Source organism: Myotis yumanensis, unplaced genomic scaffold (genome assembly GCF_028538775.1).
Source record: "Myotis yumanensis isolate MYYU_CA2020_CCGP unplaced genomic scaffold, mMyoYum1.0.hap1 SCAF_2, whole genome shotgun sequence".
Lineage (NCBI taxonomy): Eukaryota > Metazoa > Chordata > Mammalia > Chiroptera > Vespertilionidae > Myotis > Myotis yumanensis.
In genome coordinates, this window is record NW_027223753.1 from 208,382,538 (window position 1) to 208,404,821 (window position 22,284).

The 22,284-nt window shown below is 50.6% G+C and overlaps 1 protein-coding gene across 2 annotated transcripts in view; it reads right to left on the reverse strand.

Moving 5' to 3' along the window:
- The window catches only part of ADARB1 (adenosine deaminase RNA specific B1), a 102,971-nt gene that overhangs the window by 55,620 nt on the left and 25,067 nt on the right, over positions 1 to 22,284 (reverse strand). For both annotated transcript variants that reach the window (XM_070407064.1, XM_070407065.1), the window contains exon 2: positions 3,222 to 3,371. The gene's annotated coding sequence lies outside the window, so the exon portion shown is untranslated. The remainder of the gene's footprint in view (positions 1 to 3,221; positions 3,372 to 22,284) is intronic.

Here is a 22,284-nt window from a genome sequence, read left to right on the forward strand (position 1 = left end):
CAGAAACACAGAGAGCCACAGCCCTTTAAAATAACTCAATGCTGCCTCTAGGGAGGTGGGCGCTCTGGACAGTGCTTTTTACCAAAGGTCCTTCCAAATTACGTGATTTGTCTCACTTTGACAGCATCACTTTGATCAAGAAAAAAAAAAAAGAAACAAAACACAGGTCTGGTCTTTCCCCCACCCCCACATGCATCCACCCAAGGCCCCTCCCCTCCACGCCCCTCCCACAGTCACAGCCCCTCAGGCCCACCAGGCTACCGCAGCCAGCTCTCTCCTGCCCCCGCCCCTGCTCCACAGCCTCTCCTGTCCTGTGCCTCCCTCCCCAGGTGACTGCCCAGATAACAAGCTCTTCTTTCAAGACTCAGTTCCAGCTCACCCCGCGAAGCTCACTGCCCCTGCCTCCGGGACAGGCTACCTGGCTCCCCACTGCTGTCACAGCACCAGCAGACACCACAACCCTGAGCCCACCAGACGCTCATGTTGAGGCCAAAGGCCATGTTGTCCCTTCCCCAGTGCCTGCCTGGGAAGTGCCAGTGAAACAAGGGACCCCACCTTCCCCTCCAGCAACTCGGTGCCTTTTTCTTCTAGAATGGGGCCCACGGATCTCTCAGCACAATGCGAGGGAGCGATGGAGAGGCCACATCGAACGCTCTCGCCCATGTCTGAGGTCACCCGTGGCTGTAAAACCAGGCAGGCGCGCCCATGGTCAGTGGTGGGACATGGCTGCTGGGCACAGCTAGGCTGGGCTGACGGGTAGCCAGGACCATCTTTCTGAACTATTGCACTTCAAGGAAGGTCCACGAGAGGGCGTTGCTGTGCTTCCACAAGCGCCTTCTGCGGCAAATGCCTTCAGAGAAACTGAAAAAAAAAAAGCAAGGGCTGGAGGATGCCAGACTTTCCTGCATCTACAAACCAACCCCGTCGTTTTTTATGCATCAGTCTGAAGGTAACTGCATCCATTATTTTATGTTTAGTCACGACCAGACACAAAACAGCTAGAGGAACATTACCCACAGACTCCTAAGAACTGAGCATGCACCCAACACTGTATAGGCGATTGGATTTCTATGTTCCCTGCTGGTCCCTGTTGACTAGCTTCCCCAGCCCATGGCCACCAGCAGGTGGCTGTGGTGGGTGGCAGTGGTGCCCCACGGTAGCCACATGTGGAAGGGTCTGCACATTTTAGTGGGGTCTCCAGGCACTTTGTGGGCAGAGGGCACTACGTGGGACAAGCAGGACGTACCAGAAGCAAAACGCTCCCACACGGAAGGACACATGTAGGTGAAAGGGTTCACCATCCCCACGCCCAGACCCTACTGTTACGTACAACATGATACTTTCCACACCCACTCACGTCCCAGAAATGTAACCACCGTAAGAAGACAGGGGGCTGCACCTGTTTCTTTCGGAGCTAATCCACGAGCCACCACCAGCTCTGCCGCGTGGCTCCCGCCATCACCCAGCACCCGGCTCCACCTGCCTTCACAGGTGTCCGTCACAGTGGCTCCTTTGAGAGCAGTGGTGCCTGAGATTTTACATGGTGACCCAAACATTATTTTAGAATGAATTCCTAATTTTTCTTTTATTACACTCAGACAGTATAGCGCTTTTTAAAATTACATGGTTATACATGTATAAAGCAGTATCTTCTATGAATTTCAGAATAAAAAGGGGAGTTACTGAATAACTGTTAGAAAAAGAATGCTGTGGGGGCTATGAGAAACGCTGAGAGGGCTTCGAAGTTAAACAGGAGTCCAGGCCCCCTTGGCCCCTCTCCGAATGTGCACCGTTGGGTAAACACCACAGGAACGCCACAGTCCACCCCAAGGTGCCCCAACCTCGGGGACACTCTCACGTGTGAAGACACAGAAACAGCTTCAATCTTGTTAAGGAATAAGCAAGGCAAGAGCGGCATCTGTGCCTGACACTGAACAGGAGGCTGCATGCCTACAGTGCCCCCGCCAGACCTGCCAGAGGGTCCGGAGAGAGCTCAGTGGCATGTCATGGGGCTATGGCGATGAGGGCGTCAACTAGCAAATATGGCTTTTAGCCAAAAAAAATCATGTTTATTTACTTTATTTTAAGCCACCTTAAAAAAGGAAAAGCATATATATCAGACTATTTGTTGCCAAAATTAGCTCATTTTGTGAAAAACAAGAAGAAACACAAGCCCTCCATTGTGCAGTCACGTGTTAGTGCGCAGTCAGGAGACCTGACCCAGAACGCTGTGACGGCTTAGCTGCAGCCCTCTCCTTTGCTTTCTCAGCATGCGCTTCGGACAGCTCCTCTGGCCTGATTTTTTTTTTTTCCTATGGCTTTAAGGACAATTTATTTGTGCAAAAGATTATAAATGCTTCATTTCTCCAATGCATGTTTACACTAAATAAAAATGCTTGCTCTTCCACATAACCAGCATCACTCACGCAATCGTTCGCACCTGCAGCCTGTGACAGGTAGGTGGTCACTACCACACTTCGCTTCACAGCACTAGGCACAGGTCCCCTTCCGACCCCGCCAGCCCAGGGGTTACAGAGAAGCCGATTTCGTATCACGATCAAATAAAAGAAGATCTGTGACTGAAGATAAACTCCACTCAGAGGCACAAGCCACGGGCAAAGTCACCTCAACAGCGCCCTCCACCCCCCCTCCCCGCCCCCTCTCAGCTCTTATGCCTGGGTGCCAAAGAAAGGCATCAGCTGAGGATCAAGCAGAACCTCCGGTACACGTCTCCCTGGGAACCAGTTACCCTACATTCCTGACCTTTCCTGACTCAGAAATGACCAGCGGGGCCTTTCCAGGCACAAAGCCAACCCAGTGGTCAGACATGGGTGCATCTTCACTCCCCAAATATGTGTCTCAACTTCTCTCAAAAGCAGATGCTGAATCTCATAATAGTCACCAAAAATAAGAAGTAAAGAAATTTTATCCTAATCACCTCAAAGAAAATTATTTATGGTAAAAGGCTGAAGGCGGCACCAACCCTTACACAGTGCCCTGAGGCCAGAGGCGGCTCCAGGCCCCAGAGTCTCTGAGGGCAGCAGGGCTCCAGCCTGCAGGGGCCGCGGGGACTAGTGGGGATCTCAGAGGGACCCCTGACAACAACCACCTCTGCTGGGAGTGACTCAAGAAAGCCCACATGAGAAGGCGCAATCGCTTTACATCAAACAGAAGTCATTTTTACAGGCGAATGTTGGCAACGGCTGCAGGTTCTGACCTACCTCGGAGTGAGTTCAGTTCCTGTGTCGGCTCTGATCCTGGAGCCAGGCCTCCGTCAGTGCGTGTCGGACTGAGGTCATCGGAACATGCGCGTGGCCAGGTTTCTTCAGCTGCTTCTCAAGGTCTCCACGCCCAACTGGAGAGACTTCACTCTGTAATAAAAAGGTCCAATTGTTTACATGAACGTAACTCAATCTTAGATACTTCTTCACCCTTTCAGATGTGAGCTGTGATAATAAATACTCAATTAAAAATCTTCTTCCTGAATACAAGTTTAAATTATTTTTGTGTTCTTATGGTTTTTTAAAGTGGATACACAATTATCGATCAGGCCTTCATCCCACCTGCCAGGGCAGGCAGACGCACAGGGAACACCCACAATCCATTTCTGCTCCCAACACACTAGAGCCAACGGGCACCAAGCCACAGGCTGAGGAATGTGCCACGGGCACTGCCTGTGTGAGCTCCCCTCCTGCAAGGTGAGCGTGTGTGAGTGCAGACAGAACCGTGCAGGCCCAGGCGGCTTCCGCCCCCTGCTGCCCAGGCCAGGGAGCCACAGGCCCTCCATGCACGGGCACAAGGCTGTGAATCGAGGTCTGCATGTCATTCCCTCTCTGCGTAAGAATGGTTTCAACCTGCAAGGTATGAAAGAGAACGTTTCCGCACACTAATACACTTCCAAACCTATATAAGTAAAATTATATTTTCTTTTTTAAAAACAAACTGACATCCAAATGAAGGGAAGTCCTGGGGCAGACCTGTGCGCTAACATGGAAGGCAGGAACCAGCAGGTCCCTCGGTGGGCCCTGGAGACTGAGGCTGGAGTGCAGACGAGGTGGGTCTGAATGGGCAGGAGCTCCTACTGTGCAGACAGTCCAGCCACCAGGACGTCCCCCCAGGCCACCCGGGCTCCTGCCACAACTACCGGTCCTCGTGGGTGAGAACTGACTGCTTTCCAAGACCTTCCCCACCTCCCAGCTGTGACTGCTTGGACTCACCCAACTAGGACCATACCAGCAGTGATGGGACTAAGGAGTTGCTATGCAATTAACCACATGAAAACCGACAAGGGCTACAGCCATCCGCGGTGGGCAAGAGCTAACACTGCAGGTGCAGAGGGTGGCAAGAGTGTGAGAAAAGTCAGGACAGGGCAGGCTTTGTCTTCCTTGCAAAAGAGGCGAGGGAAGGTGGGGAGGAAGCGGCACGAAGCTGTGGTCTGGGGACAGGAAGCAAGTCCGTCACAAGGCTGAGAGCTAGATCCTGCTCCTTCTCAATGCCTGGATCTGCAGGTGAAACGGGCAGGAAGTGCGGCCATGTGAAAATCTGAAAGGGGGAACCAGAGGTATCGGGTGGGACGAACAGAAATGCCCACCGCTGTGCAGTTCTGTGACTCTAGCTCCTGACACGCTCGGGCGGGCAACCCAGCCCCACACCTTTCCGGAGTCTTCTCCTGCTGGGTGCTCTCGAGCTCCGGGCAGCCCGCTTGAAAATAGTGCAACCCCCACTTACCAAGCCGAGGGGCTTCCACAACAAATTCCCATCTGACTACCTCCTAACACAAGGAAATCCAAATGCCACAGCCATGCTGGTAAAATAGGGGCTGTGTAAGCTGTAGCACGCCCGCACGAATAGCAAGTACAGAACTAGTTGTACTAAAATAAGCGTGTCACTCAGCGCTGGATGGATTGGCTGTGCTGGTAATAATCACACTGATTAAATGAAGCAATTGTGTTTCCTTCTAAAGTGATATTTATCATTATAAGTTAATTAGATTGGAAATTAAGGCTTCACTCTGCCAAAAAATAAGTACTCTCATTTTCTACCTTGTAGCTGCATAAATCGATTACACGAGTTAAACAAAGATTTCAACGGAGCAGACTCTGATATTTAGAGACACCAATTATTCCAAGATGCAGAGGCTTGATATGCTCAAGACAAGTGGACGACAGTAAATAGCCAATTGATTGAAGGATGCTTAGACAAAGACGCTTTCTCCCCAATCTCACAGTGGCTTCCAAGTGCTTAATTACTCCTAAGGATGGGTACCCACCACGAAAGGATGGAGGCCAGCGGCACCAGCGAGCAGATGCGAATGGGCCAGGGTCGCTGAGCCTGGGGAGCAGGAAGGTAGAGAGATTGCCCTCAGCTGAGATGCCTGGTGAGAGGGAGGGTGGAAGGCCTCTTGGGAGAAGGCACCACGGACAAATGTTGCATAAGAAAGAAAACCCAGTCTGTTTTCAGAAAGGCAGCTCTGAGGGCTCTGTGGGCAATGGCCAGAGGGCTGAGACCAGAGGCTGGGAAGACATCTGGGGCCAGAGGGAGGGCAGAGACTGGAAAAATCAGGTACGTATCTCGTATCTCGGAGGTGTGAGGGGCGGGACTTGGTGACTGACAGTCCAGGTGGAGAAATGAACCAAGCCTGGGTGCCTCTGAGGATCCAGGCTCCGTGAAGGGCTGGATAGAATTTGACAACCAACATGATAAAATCGAGAGAAGAAATGGTAGAAGAGGGCAGTTTTCAGTTGTTCTGACTACTGTTACTTCAACTTGGACAATGACAAACTTTCCCTGGCAAACTGAAGGAACACCGGGAGAAGTCGGCAGGGGGCAGTGAGAGCCCAACAGTGCCCACCTGAAATTCTAGACCCAACAGACATCTCTTCACAGTGACAGCAAGTGAAGATGTTTTCAAACAAGTAACAGCCGAGAACCTGCCAGCAGTGACCCTCACTAGGAGAAATCCTAAAAGGCACAGGAGAAGAAATGCGCTATCTTGGAGAGAAAATCAGACAAAAAGAATAAAGAAAAGAGCAAGTGGCGTGTGGGAACAGAGACCTCCCACTGCTCAGAGAGAAAAGGGAGGGAGCACCTCTAACCCTTGTGGTGAGACCAGGATCGCCTTTGGAGCACGCCTGTCACCGATGCTGCAGGAGTTAAACACCAGTGGTCAACTTCTCTTAGGAACAGAGACATCACAACCAAGTTCAGTATGTATACACCCAGGGTGCGCAGTTGGCTGCACATTTGGAAATACATCAACAGTGGCGTTTCCATTCAATAGTCCTTTATCTTAGACTCCTCAATACTTCAAGTTGGTTATTTCCTAAATCTCCATTTGTACAATGTCCCTGGACACTCTTCTTAAAAAAATACATTCAAGAAATAACTAAAAAGAGGGGTGGGGGGTAAAGAAGCTGATAAAATGAAATGTGTTTGCCAACCATGAAAACAAAGACCAAGCACATGAAGTCGCTACACCTCCCTTCCTCTGGGGGAGGAAAGGCAACTGAGCTTAGCAGGAGCACCAGAGCCAGGACAGCTGGACACGGTGTCCTCAGGAGATTGGTGTGCCCACCCTGAGGGCCAGGAGTACAGCCACAGGAAAGGGAAGTGGGGGACACAGGGCCTCTGCAGGCTTTCTGGGCTTGTTGTCCAGATGGGAAGACCGCCGGGGGAGTGCCAAGGGAGAGAAACAGCGGCTTCCCAACTGTACCCAGAGCAGGTATTCACCGAGGGGTCACAGTCCATGCAAACAGTAAAATTATACACAAAATGGTGTTTATATGCCTGGGGGCATCTTCCTAGTGAAAGGTATGGAGCTTTAATCTGATGCTCAGTGCACGCTGGTTTAGCAGAGAAGTCCAAAGCCAGCCCTCCCCAGGGCTGTGAACTAACCCCAAGCCCAGTCCTTTCTCTGGTGCTTAACCAATAAAATTGCACAGCCTTTCTTTTTCCAATACAACCCTGGCTAGTCAATGGAAACCTGTAAAGTGAATTATTGAGGGGCCCTAAAATTCAGAATTCATCACCTACGTGTGGGGTGTTACTAGGGTTGACAGAGGTCTAATTCAGTCCCAAGGAGTGTGGCTTCCGTGCTCGGCTGCAGAGCCACCCCACAGCACACCTGCACGGAGGCCACGTGCTCGGCCACAGAGCCAACCCACAGCACACCTGCACGGAGGCCACGTGCTCGGCCACAGAGCCACCCCACAGCACACCTGCACGGAGGCCACGTGCTCGGCCACAGAGCCAACCCACGGCACACCTGCACGGAGGCCACGTGCTCGGCCACAGAGCCACCCCACGGCACACCTGCACGGAGGCCACGTGCTCGGCCGCAGAGCCACCCCACGGCACACCTGCACGGAGGTCACGTGCTCGGCCGCAGAGCCACCCCACGGCACACCTGCACGGAGAGGCCACATGCTCGGCCGCAGAGCCACCCCATGGCACACCTGCACGGAGAGGCCACGTGCTCGGCCACAGAGCCACCCCACGGCACACCTGCACGGAGGCCACGTGCTCAGCCGCAGAGCCACCCCATGGCACACCTGCACGGAGGTCACGTGCTCGGCTGCAGAGCCACCCCACGGCACACCTGCACGGAGAGGCCACATGCTCGGCCGCAGAGCCACCCCACGGCACACCTGCACGGAGAGGCCACGTGCTCGGCCGCAGAGCCACCCCACACCACACCTGCACGGAGAGGCCACGTGCTCGGCCGCAGAGCCACTCCACGGCACACCTGCATGGAGGCCACGTGCTCGGCCGCAGAGCCAACCCACGGCACACCTGCAAGGAGGCCACGTGCCCGCAGCTTCCCAAAGGCAGTTCCTTCTCAATGATTGCTTTAGCTTATCGTGCATTTCAACAGCCACCACTCATTTGTATAATTATACTGTTAGTTTTATTTCATTGTTTCACATTAGTTTAATAAGGATTGTCTGTGTGTACAGTGATGAAAATTTCACCCTCATGTGAACTGTGACTTTTTTAAAAACAAAACTTAACAGCATCATAAGTCATCCTCAACCTTACTACAAAACAGATGCCCAGATCCCCACCCCCACTTCTGTGAGGTCACCATTCCGTTTACTGTCAAAGAGGCTACTCACAGTATGTGTCATTTAACTAACTTGCAACACACTATCAATGTAAGGGTAGCAAAACTACCCAGCTCTTTTTAAGTGTATGGAGTGCTCTGACATCATATAAAATGAAGTCCCATAAAGGATTTGTACATGCTGCTGACAAATTTACTGGAACTGGTTCATTTAATGTCTTCCCAATTGTTTGATAATGTTGAGCGGTTTTTCCACTGGAAAGAAAGAACAACATGGTTAGAGATGTTCAAGGTACAGAATCCTGTGGCTAAGAGCGCTTTAAAAAGGCTTTAATGGAAAATGGTGATAAAGTATATATCTTCTTTCTTTTCTTCCCAAGAACCCATCAAAGTGGCAGAAAGGTCATTTTTGGCAGTGAATGAATGATAACAAAATTACAAAGGGGACTGAGCAGCAGACAAAGGCGCCGGCCTGCGTGGCTGAGGCATAAAGCAGATGACATCAGGGTGACCTGAGGAGCAGTGGAAATGGCAGTGCTGGATGGGACCGGGGCGGCGGGGGGGGGAGTCTCCCCAAGAACAGGGGCCATGATAGGACTTCTAGGCTGAAACTTGAGAACAAACTCTCCGAGACAGTTGGAGGTTTTTCCAGGGGGGATGTCAGCATGGTCTCTGGGGCCTGGATGAGAAGTAGATCAGGCGAAGGGTCATTCCTAATGAAACCATCAGCCACAGGAGGGAGAGGACAAAGCAGAGAGATTTGCCTGTGAAAGAAAAGAATAGAGCTGGCATCTGACTTCTCGTGGACTCCGGAAAATCATAGAGAATGCTTTCTGAGTTCCCAGGGAAAATTACAGGGTCCTGAAATTCTAGACCCAGTTAAATTATCAATTAAGCATGGGGATAAAATGCCTGCATGCCTGATCATTGCGTGAGAAGACCAAGAAGTCTGTGAGCCACACACTCCATGAAGAAGGGGCTAAGGAGGTGCTCCAGCAAAACAAAAACAGAATCCAAGAAACAGACACGGTGGACATGAGGCACGGTGGGACATGAGGCACGGTGGACATGAGACACGGTGGGACATGAGGCACGGTGGGACATGAGGCACGGTGGGACATGGGACACGGTGGACATGGGACACGGTGGGACATGGGACACGGTGGGCATGAGGCATGGTGGGACATGGGACACGGTGGACATGAGGCACGGTGGACATGAGGCACGGTGGGACACGAGGCACGGTGGGACACGAGGCACGGTGGACACGAGGCACGGTGGACACGAGGCACGGTGGGACACGAGGCACGGTGGACACGAGGCACAGTGGGACATGAGGCACGGTGGGACACGAGGCACGGTGGACATGAGGCACGGTGGGACACGAGGCACGGTGGACACGAGGCACGGTGGACATGAGGCACGGTGGGACACGAGGCACGGTGGACATGAGGCACGGTGGGACATGAGGCACGGTGGACATGAGGCACGGTGGGACATGAGGCACGGTGGGACACGAGGCACGGTGGACATGAGGCACGGTGGGACACGAGGCACGGTGGACACGAGGCACGGTGGACACGAGGCACGGTGGGACACGAGGCACGGTGGACATGAGGCACGGTGGGACATGAGGCACGGTGGACATGAGGCACGGTGGGACATGAGGCACGGTGGACATGAGGCACGGTGGACATGAGGCACGGTGGACACGAGGCACGGTGGGACACGAGGCACGGTGGACATGAGGCACGGTGGACACGAGGCACGGTGGGACACGAGACACGGTGGGACACGAGGCACGGTGGGACACGAGGCACGGTGGACACGAGGCACGGTGGACATGAGGCACGGTGGGACACGGGACACGGTGGACATGAGGCACGGTGGACATGAGACACGGTGGGACATGAGGCACGGTGGACACGAGGCACGGTGGACATGAGACACGGTGGGACACGAGGCACGGTGGACATGAGACACGGTGGACATGAGACACGGTGGACATGAGACACGGTGGGACATGGGACACGGTGGGACATGAGACACGGTGGACATGAGACACGGTGGGACATGGGACACGGTGGGACATGAGACACAGTGGGACATGGGACACGGTGGGACATGGGACACGGTGGGAGGCAGAGCAAGTGGAAGCTGCAGAGAAACCTGAACAGAAACTGAGAGGTCCCAGTCTGACATCCTCTTTTCCTGGGTAAGGTCCTGTGACACAGAAGTACACGTTCTGCCTCCTCCAGTCATACTACTTGGTTCTGCAGTGAAATACATTTATATTATCATGACACTATAAATATTACATTCCATGTGTTAACATTTTTAAACTAAAGCTATAAAAAAAAAACGCAGAAAGCCTACTGATAGATGGGACACAGACTACAAATGTTTCCGACCTTGTCGATATAAATCTCAAAATATAACTCACAAAGACCAAGAGCTGGAAAGGCAGTATTTCTCAAGTCCCCACACAAGCTAACAAACTGAAGTGTGACTTGAAGTTATGGTGAGGACGACAAGAAGAATGGAGACCAAGGGGGAGAAATATGGACTGGAAACTGTCTGCCTGGGGAGAGGAGAAGAGAGAGGGGGTCTTTACCTTAGCTTACACTCCCTGATGGGCCAGCATATGCTGTACACCATGTCTGACATTACCTCCTGCAGCTACTTTAAATAGCGGAATTAAGCCCTAGATGGTTTGGCTCAGTGGATAGAGCATCACCCTGCGGACTGAAGGGTCCTGGATTCGATTCCAGTCAAGGGCATATGCCTGATCGTGGGCTTGATCCCCATTGGGGGGCGTGCAGAAGGCAGCCGATCAATGATTCTCTCTCCCTGTCCCTTTCTCTTTGAAATCAATAAAAAAATATTTAAAATAAATAAATAAATAGTGGAATTAAGGGGCGTCTTCATCCAGTGGGGACTTTTTAGTAACTGAAGGGTTTCCACAGGACAGACTAAGATACATTCATTATAACCAGTAAGGTGGTTATTCAATTACATTCATCATATAAAATCAGAATTTTATTTGTTAATCCTCACCCGAGGATATTTTTTTCACATTGATTTTTAGAGAGAGTGGAATGGAGGGGGAAAGACAGGGAGGGAGAAACATCGACGTGAGAGGGACACATCGATTGGTTGCCTCCCGCATGCACCCTGACTGGGGTCCGGGATTGAGCCTACAACTGAGGTATGTGCCCTTGGCCTGAATCGAACCTGCGACCCTTCAGTCTGTGGGCCAGCACTCTATCCACTGAGCCAAACCAGCCAGGGCCACAGAGCTTTAATGGGTGACAAGGGACACCGCGACCATCACTCACTGTCTCCTGACCACCAACAGATGAGATCATTTAAAAAAAAACACACCCAAACCAGTGTTTTTGCATTTTGGGGATGAAGGAATAGAACTAAGTTCAAAATACTGTTTGTCCTCAGATGAGACCTGATAAATGACGTTTCCTTCCCATGATTGTTCTTGTTTTATCTGTGTGTCTGATCTCAAAGGCTGTCAGCCTTGTAAGGGTAGGAACCAAGAAAACCTCCAAGTGTTCTCAGGCCCGAGCCACCGTCTAAAAAAACGTGCCTAACAGGTCACCTCTGGTGATCTGGAGGCCATATCTCCCGATCCCAATATTCACCAAAAACACACTGTATGTCACCACTGTGCTCGATCATGGTTCTCTTCAACTTATAAAAGAATTCTGGTACTTCCGCAGGTATTTAAAGTGCTTTCAACTAACCAACTAACTAACTATCAATCGTCCTAAATGTGATGTGTGTATATGACTGACTAATCATAACAGTGGATTGCTTACAAAAGTAAAAGCCAATGTGACTTGCAATTTGAAATCTTTGGAAAATGTATGAAGTGGCTAAGCTAAGCTGTTCTTTGCACATGTCAAGGAAGGGCTGACTGGGTTGTAACTATGTCAATGGTGAGGAGTTCAATTGCACAGTGACTGATGTTAAAGAACTGCAGGAACTCAGCTGCTCCTGCAGGCAGAGCCCTCTGAGTCAGCGCGGTCCTAGACAGATCTGACGGTCTTGGGCGCTTCCCTGACAGAATGAGGGGAACAGTCTTAAGACAAAGTTCTGCAGGCATTTGCCCCTCTCAGCACCCACTAAAGCAGTGATTCTCAACCTGTGGGTCGCGACCCCTTTGGCAGTCGAACGACCCTTTCACAGGGGTCGCCTAAGACCATCCTGCATATCAGATATTTACATGACGATTCGTAACAGTAGCAACATTACAGTTATGAAGTAGCAACGAAAATAATTTTATGGTTGGGTCACAACATGAGGAACTGTATTTAAAGGGGCAGAAGGTTGAGAACCACTGCACTAAAGGGAGACAAGGTGTCTTGGCAGGGCTCAGCTGGTTGGAATGCTGTCCAAAGGGTTTGATTCCCGGTGAGGGCACATACCTAGGTTTCGGAACCCAGTCAGGGGCCACACAGGAGGCAGCTAATCAATGTTTCTCTCACATTGCTATTTCTCTCGCGCTCTCTCCCTTCCTCTCTCTCAAAATAATAAACATATCCTCAGGTGAGGGTAAAAAAATAAAAGAGTAGACAAGGGAAGAGCTGAGGGCAAGATGAATAATTAACATTCTACAAAATATTTGTAAGTTTTATCATCACATTTTACTCTCCCAAATAGCCCCAGGGAAGGCATTCAAGCAAGGCCAGTGCTAGGTTTCCCTTTCCACAGGTGAATAAACTGAACACAGTCAAAAGGTGAGGTGTGAAACACTTAGACGTTCTGCTTCCAAGTCCGCCCATCTTCCCACGGCCCAGCGGCCCCCTCTCCGCAGCCGCAGGGGACACACACATGCCCCCGTAGGCCCCTCTGGATTGTGGCTCAGGGACACTCTTGGCCCCTTACAACTCACAGTTCATCCTTCACTCTCCCAGGGACGCTCTCAGACTGGGATCGTAACCCTGGGGTCATGACCCGGTCTGCCCAGGACAGCCAGTTCACCACGTGGTCCAGCAGCAATTACTAATCACAGGCCCTTTCACTCTAAAAAATGTCCCCACTAAAGCAGTAAATTGCATGTCACCTACTTTAACACAGCCTGTGTCCCTGAACTGGAGGGGAGAGAGGGTCTCAGAGGCTGCGGCTCGTCTTTCCCACCTCACACCAGCCAGACCCACCAGAGGAATGGGGGCCACCCACGACCCGCCTCCTTATTTCCGCCCGGCTGCATTAGAACAGAATCTCTCATCTTATGAGCAGCTCTTCACTGGGACAAACAGGGAGAGTAGAGCTGGATTCCCAGCCCAAGGCCCAAGCCCTGGCCCAGATGCCAGGAGCCGGAGGAGAGGAGCCTGTGGGAGTCCCCAGGGCGGAGCAGGAAGAGGCTGCCAAAAGCCTCCACGCGTCTCCAGGGAACTTGCCACACGTGGAGAACTTGCCATAACTAAGGTTATGAAGTATTTATGCCTTTTTAAAAACAAAATAAAACAGGTAACTCCAGAAAAGACACCCGAGGTAGAATTCAGAGATGAGCCAATTTCTTTAACTTATAAGGGGGTTTAAAAAGCAAAAAGCATTTAAAAAAGCAAAAAGATGTAGACATGGCATAAGCTGTGGCAGAGAGCATTGTCCCATACCCATTTTCTTCCCTGCGACCGAGGTTTTAGCTGGGCACTTTAAGAAGCGCTTCCAAAGAGGAAGTCCAAGTGGTCAGTAAGCGTAAAGGCAGTGCTCGATCGCTAGCAGTCGGGGAAATAAAAATTGAACTGCAGGGTAACACCGTGAGCACCCACAGAATAGCCAGGTTAGGAAGACAATCGGTGCCCGGGTTGAGGGTGCCCGGAGCATCTGCCCGCCGAGGTCTAGCACTGCCCACTGGCGTGGAGATACACGCTCCTGTGGCCCACCCTGCAAAGGCCTGCACTATTTTATACAAAAATGTGTATCTGAACGGTCATGGCAGTTTTACTCATAATTACCCCCAAATACCTAAGTATCCATCAGTGGATTGAATAAATACATGATGTGGTCAAACAGTGGAATATTACAGAGCAGTAACATAAACTCCAACGCCACAGGGAGCCTCACAGATATAATGTCGAACAAAAGAAAACAGATACAAGAACGCACTCTTAGAATGCGCATATATACAGTCAAACAAAGGAGTGGGCAGGCAGACCCACCCCAGCTGCGCCACAGGCAGGGGCTCGGATGGCAAACGTGTGGGCTCCACCCCCCTGCCCCTGTGAGGGGTTCCCGACAGCGGTGCCATTTCCAGCCTGGGTGGAGGTCCCGCAGAAGTTGGCTCTGTGCTGAGTCACTGAGCTGCACAGCGATGTCCCGTGCGCTTCCCTGTGTGCGATGCTTCTCGAGAGTGGTTAATACACTAGTGTTCAGAAGTCACTGCTGCTGAGCTGGAAGAGGAACGAGTAAGAGCAGGAGGGACCTAACGAGGCATTCGCATCGCCACCTCCAGGGGGCGCCATGTCTCAAGACGCTCATTGGGGACAGAGTTCTCAGCACAGGAGCTTCTGGAAGAGCAAAACCAGAAGTGCCTGGCTTGCTGTTGTGATTGAGGCAGGATAGGAATCTGCTGTCATTAACACCACCCATGAAATTTGATTTAATATGCGTATTTATTGCCTTTTAAAATAATGGCAAAAGTGAATTACCTATTCAGAGTAAATGAATCCTGATAGCAACTGCAACTAGAAACGTTACGGATGCAATACATGCTAGCACCCCCTGGACTATGAGACTCTCCAAAGGGACGACAGGTGCTCACATACACCCGAATTATTCCTCACACAGCCATGGGTGAGCAGTTTACTCTCCTAGAAATGAAAATAGATTCCTACCAGTGACAAGTATTTAGTCCAGTTACTGAAGAAAAAACACACAAATAGTAAACAAGCCCTCCCCACTCTTGCATCATCTGGCTCTCCAACAAAACGCTCCGCACACGCACCCTGCCCTATGTCCCTCTGTTTTGGAAACCGGCCGAGCTGTCTGGGAAACATACCATGACTTGGGGAAGATATGTACTGTTTTCCAAAACTGCTGAAAAAGGAATTAATAGTTATTTCATAGAATAAACAGATGGACATTTTAAAGTTTGTTTCATGAATGGAAAACGCCAGCCACGCACCCTGAGGTTAATCCCACCTCTTCCAGAGTCTGTTACTGAAAGTGGCTTCTTGTCAAGGAGGAAAATTACACAGAAAAAAGAATCTCACATTTTCTTCTCAAAATCTGGGTGAGAAAAGGTCAAGTAAAAATAAATACAAAGCAAACTGACTAATTTGAGCTTCTCCCTGCACTAGCTAATAGAGCAGAAAGTTAAAAATAAGAGTGGTCTGGGCTGTTCAGAAAAAGGGTGCTGAGTAGAAATATATGCTCACATTTGACTTCCAAGAGACTAGCTATAACTGTGCACAGCCACCCTCAGCTTTCCACTAAATATCTATAAAGACAGGAAAATAGAGAAACTGCTCACAGCACATCTGGAAATTACATAGTGACAGACTACTTCATACATGGCACGGCCTACTGGAATTCCAAAGAAAACGTCAGGAGTAAACAAACTATTTTTGCTTAAGCTAGTTTGAGTTGGCTTTTCTGTCACTTATCCCAAAAACATATTAAAAGTTATCCCGAAACACTGGTTTTCACAGCGAATCTGGAAACAACCAAAAGGTTGTTTCAGGTTAAAAATACCGTGTTCACCCACCGACGCTTCACCAGTGTGTACACGCCAGGAGGGAGCTCCGTCCAGTAGGGAGCAGGAGTGCAGTCTTCACATGTGTGCACACATGCCCATGCTCACACCTGCATGCATACACACGTGCACAGTGGGAGCTGCGCAGGCCGTGACTCACATGTGAACTCCAGAGCCCATGTGACCTGCCAGTTCCAGCGAGAGCTGTGCCAGCTCAGGCAGCTGCCCGGTCTTCCTGCCCCAGTTCACTCAGCTGTAAGCCAGTGCAGGAGACCAGCAATGCCCAGTCCCTGTGGCTGAAGAGTGAATGGGATCGCAGGTAGAAAGTGCACCGTGAACCCTCAAGTGTCACCCTGTGTGCCCAGCTGCATGTATGCATGCGTGAGATTACCACCCCAAGATGACTACAGCGGTTATCTGACCGCCGAGATGACTTCTGTTTTCCTTTTCTTGTGTCTATTGTCTGAATTTTTTACACTGACACAGTTTCATAACAGAAAGAGAGAGGTGTGGGAAGTGATGCCACGTGCAGGAAAGGTAGGAGGAGAGCCAAGGAGCCGCGCACCACCCTGCCCAGCACCTGTGCTCCCGCCTTCCATCGGTGCACCAACAACCTGCTGCTGTCCTTCCCACAGCCACCAGGTGACCAGGGCTCAAGGCTCAAGATGCTACGCCCTGTCCAGGGCAGCCCCTGGCGGCAGGATGAGCACCACACGGGGCGGGGTGTCTATTAAATGATATAAGAGCCACAGTGGAGGGAGGAGGAAGGTGGGTGCTTGCCAGTCAGGCCCCTAATACTTCTCAATGACGGGCTTTCTCTTACACAGAAATATTCCTGATGGGCCTGGTCAGCAGAGGAGAGGCTGGGGGCAATCAGGAAAGGGGGCTGAGTGCATGGAGCTCAATGGGGAGAAGGGGATCTGGTAGTCAAAGTGAGCAAACCTTAAGCCAGCGGTTCTCAACCATTGGGTTGCGACCCCTTTGGCGGTCGAAGGACCCTTTCACAGGGGTCGCCTAAGACCATCCTGCATATCAGATATTTACATGACGATTCATAACAGTAGCAACATTACAGTTATGAAGTAGCAACGAAAATAATTTTATGGTTGGGTCACAACATGAGGAACTGTATTTAAAGGGCCAGAAGGTTGAGAACCACTGCCTTAAGCATCAGACCCCGCTGAGGGCTGGGCAATGACCACACCTGGTGTCATCTCATCAGGCAGGACTGTTGTGACCTGCCTGAGGCAAAGGTGCCCTGCTCCCCCGCCTAAGTGAGAACCGAGGTCTTGGGAGCCCACTGACACCAGTAGGACTGACACTGGGCCTCCTGTCCAGCCATCATCAGCGAGTGAGCAGTTCCCAGCCAGGAAGGGGACCTGGGCCTGGCCCCTGTGCTGCGCCCCGGAGGCCAGGAAGCCTGGCAGCAGCACCAACACTCGTTTCGCTTCATCGTTCCCTGTGCTATTGTCATCTCTGTGCAGAAGCCATCCAAGCAAGGGAAAGATCGCATGCTCTTCAGTCCACATAAGAGCCATAAAATTCGTTTTTAAATCAAATCAACAAGTCAGCCTTTAATAGAACCCAGGAGCAGAGAACACAGTGTACTGTCAGCAGAGGGTGTCTGCTGTGAGGTGGCGGCTGGGGGCCAGGCCTGTGGCTCAGGAACGGAAGGTTCTGGCACAGTCCTGAGCATGAAGTTGGCCCTGCAGGCGGCTCTGCTGTCTCCATCTCCTCGTCTGTGTGTTTCCTCATCCCCATCTGACTTCTTCGGTTCAAATTCCAGAGACAGACTCGGGAGATGAGGCCAATGCTCTCCATGCTGTGTGCATGGCTCAACTTCTGCCGAGGGCAGGCCGGCCGCTGACCCAGCCCGTGGATGGCCTGGTGACCATGACCCCATGGCCAGCACCAACAGAGCACTGGCCTTCCCCTGATCATCCTCCTCTCTCAGACACCAAGTGTGAGATCCATAATCACCACCCAGCCACCTGAAGAGAACAGGCAGTAGAGGAGAAACCCTTCAATCCGACAGCCCACGTGTGGGTGAGGCATGGGTGTGGAGGGAGCAGAAGCGGTCTGGAGCCGTGGAATCAGAGGGCCTGCTCTGTGCACACAGGTTTCCAAGTGCCACTGACTCCACGGGATTAGCACCCAGGACCTAGGAGGTGGGGCGGAGGGCAGAGGTGTCATTGCAGCCTATTTCAAGGCGCACTGCGAGTGAGCTCGGAAATGAGCAAGCATACACTTCCATGCTCTGGAGAGCTGGAAAGGCCCACCACCTGCATTTAACTCATCCTTTCCAACTCAGCATGGGTAACAGTTACAGCTCTCAACAGAGTTCTGGAGTTTCTGCCAATCTGATGTGTGAGAAATGGTGTCTCAGGGAAGGGCTGTGTGGGTATGTGTGCACACATGTGTATCATGTGTGTCTGTCTGTTCATGTCCTTTGCCTATTTTCCTATGGGATCTTGGGGGGTACCACTGACTCCCACAAAATATTCACCTGTTTCTAACACTCGTCTAGTTCCATCTTTTACTTGGCTCTCTGACCCCCTGAAGCACGACTGTATGTGGTGGAAGGCAGAAATCTATTGTTTGTTACAGAATGGTCCTGTTGTTCCAAATCCTGATTAAAAAGCTGACCTTAGCCCAGCAATCTGAGCTGGCACCTGGATCGTGTACTGGAATTCCACCTGATTTGGGCCCATTCTGAACTCCGTGTTTATTCCATGGGGCTCTGTGCCATGGGAGAGCCTTTATTTACCACATGCGTCACTCTGCAGGCTGTCTCCACTTCTCTTTGGAGTTTTCTAGAGATTCACCCATGTTTGCTCTCACTGAATCAATTTTATATTCAACATGTCCAGCCCAAGAGAAAATAAAAAGACTCTTGTGTTCATATTTTTATTGATTTTAGAAGGAAGGGAGAGGGAGAGAGAAATAGAAACATCAATGATGACAGAGAATCACTGATCAGCTGTCTCCTACACGCGCCACACGGGGGGCTCAAGCCCGCAACCTGGGCATGTGCTCTGACCGGGAATCGCCATGATCTCCTGGTTCAGAGGCTGACACTCAACCACTGAGCCACGCCAGCCGGGCTTGTTGTTAGTATTTTTTAAGAGATCACATTAAATTTGCAAGTTAACTTAGAGAGAACTGACATCTTAATGATGCTACCACATCCTAGCCAAGAATAAGCACACCCTTCCTTCTGCTCAAGGCTACCCTGGTGTCTTTCTCAAGAATTTTTAAAGAATTTTCTTTGCTTAAGTTTTGAACAGTTCTTACTACAATTATCCCTAAGTACTTGACCTTCATTGTTGTTATTATAAATGGAGCTGTCTCCTCCATAATACCTCTGATTATCTGTTGTGTATATGAAAGTTATGAATGACGTTTAATATTAGTTTTGTATTCCTACCATGATCTGAGTTGTTTTTATCACTGACTCTCTGGGGCTGTGGTCTCCCACAGGGTGGCCCTCTCCCCGGGCAGCACCCCCCTGCAGACAGGGCTCCCGGACAGCACAGCTGCTCTGAGGTTTCCAGGTGGACTGCAAGCAAGAGATCGTTCTACCTCTTCTAGTCAAAACCGTATGCCTTTTCACTTGTTTTTTCCCCAACCTGCCTGGTGAGAACATTAGGATCCCCTTTATCATTTTTAATGGAACTGTACACCTCTGTTTTGTGCAACATCTGTTCCCTGCCCTTCCTTGAGGTCCACAAGTCCAGCATATGCTCCTGCGGTGGGAGTCCAGGTGGTGGCGGGAGGACAAAAAACACTCAGAAATTTATTCTGCCATATACATATCCTTTTCTTAAAATATATTTTTTATTGGTTTCAGAGAGGAAGGGAGAAAGAGATAGAAACATCGATGAAAAGCATTGATCCACTGCCTCCTGCACACACCACACTGGGATCAAGCCTGCAACCCGGGCATATGTCCTGACAGGGAATAGAACCATGACCTCCTGGTTCATAGGTCGATACTCAACCACTGAGCCACACCGACCGGGCTGCCCCATTCATTTTCCACAAAGAAAGGAATTAATACTGCCATGGAAAAGGAAAAAACACACCCACACAAACAGCTTTGAAAGCTCAAAATCCTATTGATAATGCTTCAGACTCTACGAACAACTTCCTCGACAAGTTGAGAAACAGACTCCTAAAACAGGAAATGTCATCGAGGCCGTGCTTTCTCACAATGGAATTTCTACACCAGGTTGCTGATATCCTCCACAGTTATTTCACAAACCAAAGACAACGGTATCACTAGCAAAACAGACCAAGAAAGCAAAAGAGTGACTTTTGCCCCCATTCCTAGACAGGGGCATACGATGAAAAGAGAGCTCAGCCAGCAGGTTCAGAAGACCTGGACAGTGTGAGCATCTCTGAGGACAGGTGGTCCCGTGTCTTCCCACAAACCCCTATCTATAATAATAAAAGCATAGTATGCTAATTAGACCAGACATCCTTCCGGACGACCCTCCGGATGAAGCTGGAGCTGCGAGGGAAGCCCGGGTCCCGGGTGCCTGGTGGCGGCCAGAGGGAAACCCGGGTCCCGGGTGCCTGCTGGCGGCTGGAGGGAAGCCTGGGTCTCGGGTGCCAGAGGGAAGCCGGTGCCGGCAGCCAGGTGGAGGAAGGCCTACTCTTGCACATATTTTGTGCATTGGGCCTCTAGGTTTTCATAAAGGAGGCTGGCTCTCGAAACTACCCCCTTAGGCATATTGGGATGAATGAAGTTTGATAGATAGTATAGAAACAACACAATGTTTTTATTTGCACAATGTCCAAAAAAATTCAGCATTTCCTTAGGGCTAAGTCTTATGGGCTGTCTCGTTTAAAATATTTCAATTGCTTGTGATCTAAGAACCGCCAAGGCTGCGAGACAGCAGATGGGCGATCAATCAGGAGCAGGTGATGATAATGGAGGAAGCAGGCCGTCCATCTTTTATACTTAAAAAGCCAAAATGAAACCGAACACTCCTCTAAAGAAATCACGAAGGACACAGTCAAATATTAGAAATGCAAAGGGTCCATGATGCATCTAAAGCACAACAGAAAAGTCCCTGAGGAAGTCAACCCAACCTCACCCACCTCACACATCCCCGCACTAACCCTGTTAGGTAAGTCTCTTCAGTTCAACCCTGTTATCTGACTCCATACTTAGAATGTGTGCACTTCTTTTGGGAGTATTTCCCCCGAGGGAAAAACGCCAGCTGCATATTCACATCATAAAAACCGAGACTCCTTGTGGCCAGCAGTCACCCCCAAAAGACCCAAGGAGTGTGTGTGTGAAGCATCACTCTGAGCCAGGCCTCCCTCGCCAGGACACCAGGGGGCATCTGTAAGCCTGCCCCTCCTCTGCAGGCAGTCTCTGCTCCCCCAAACACCCACTTACCACTTCTGACACTTCCTCTGCTTTGAGCCCTTTGCAGGATCCCCTGCAATACTATCTGTCTGACTTGGCCCAAACGGACCACCTCAGTTTTGTTAGTTAACTGTAGGCAAGGGTGGCAGGAGTTTGGTCTCAAAGCTCTTGGAGAATCTCCTCCTTGGAAACACCTCCACTCCTGGTCCATTCTCCATATTCCCTCGTGTCCCCAAGTGGCAGTCAGACCGGTCCCTGCCCTGCCCCAGCTGTGCTTTCACTGTCCCATCTTGCCTGCCCTTTCTGGAGTCTGACTCTACGCAGGGGTCCCAAGGTAAACGGGGGCAGGGGGCCACAGCCCCTCTCCTCTGTGCCCCGGGCTGCACAGGATGACTCCAGAGTCCAAGCTTACACCACCCAGATGACACCTAACTCTTCACAGAAGGGACCGCACCCACATACTGTATCCCACGGAACCCAAACTAAATGCACCCCAGCACATCTTCCTCTCAGCTGGATGGATCGCTAAGGTGCCCAAGGCCATCTTCTAAGGAAGAGGGTCCTCGCCTCCCGATGCAGGAGACGGGGAGTAGGGAGCATAAAGGTGACACAGCAGTCCTGACTAGAATTAAAAGGCCTCACTTTGAAAATTGCATAAACATGTGTGACCTAGTGAAGGCACTGCCCAGGAGGGACCCTTGCCAGTGAGGTCACTAAGACCCTGGCCTCACACAGGGGGACCTGCCAGCCATGTGACCCTTTCTTGCCGAGTAAGACCAGAGGATAGATACCCTTTAGGGCAACAAACAATGGTGATGAATCCACAAAGAAAACCATGGGAACAGCTAATATGGAAGTCAGGATGGTATTCAGGGCAGAGGAGGTGGACACAAAAGGAACTTCTAAGGAATTATTACCTTTTTAAAAGCACTATTGTTTAAAACAGACTTTAGTTTTGAGAACAATTTTAGATTTTAAAAAAACAAAACTGGAATGATAGTATAGCGATTTCCTATATACCCACACTCGGTTTGCCCAGTTATTAACATCTTACGTTAACACGGTACATTTGTTACAATTAATGGACACATTATTGCTAACTGATTACACTATGGCTAACGAGCCACA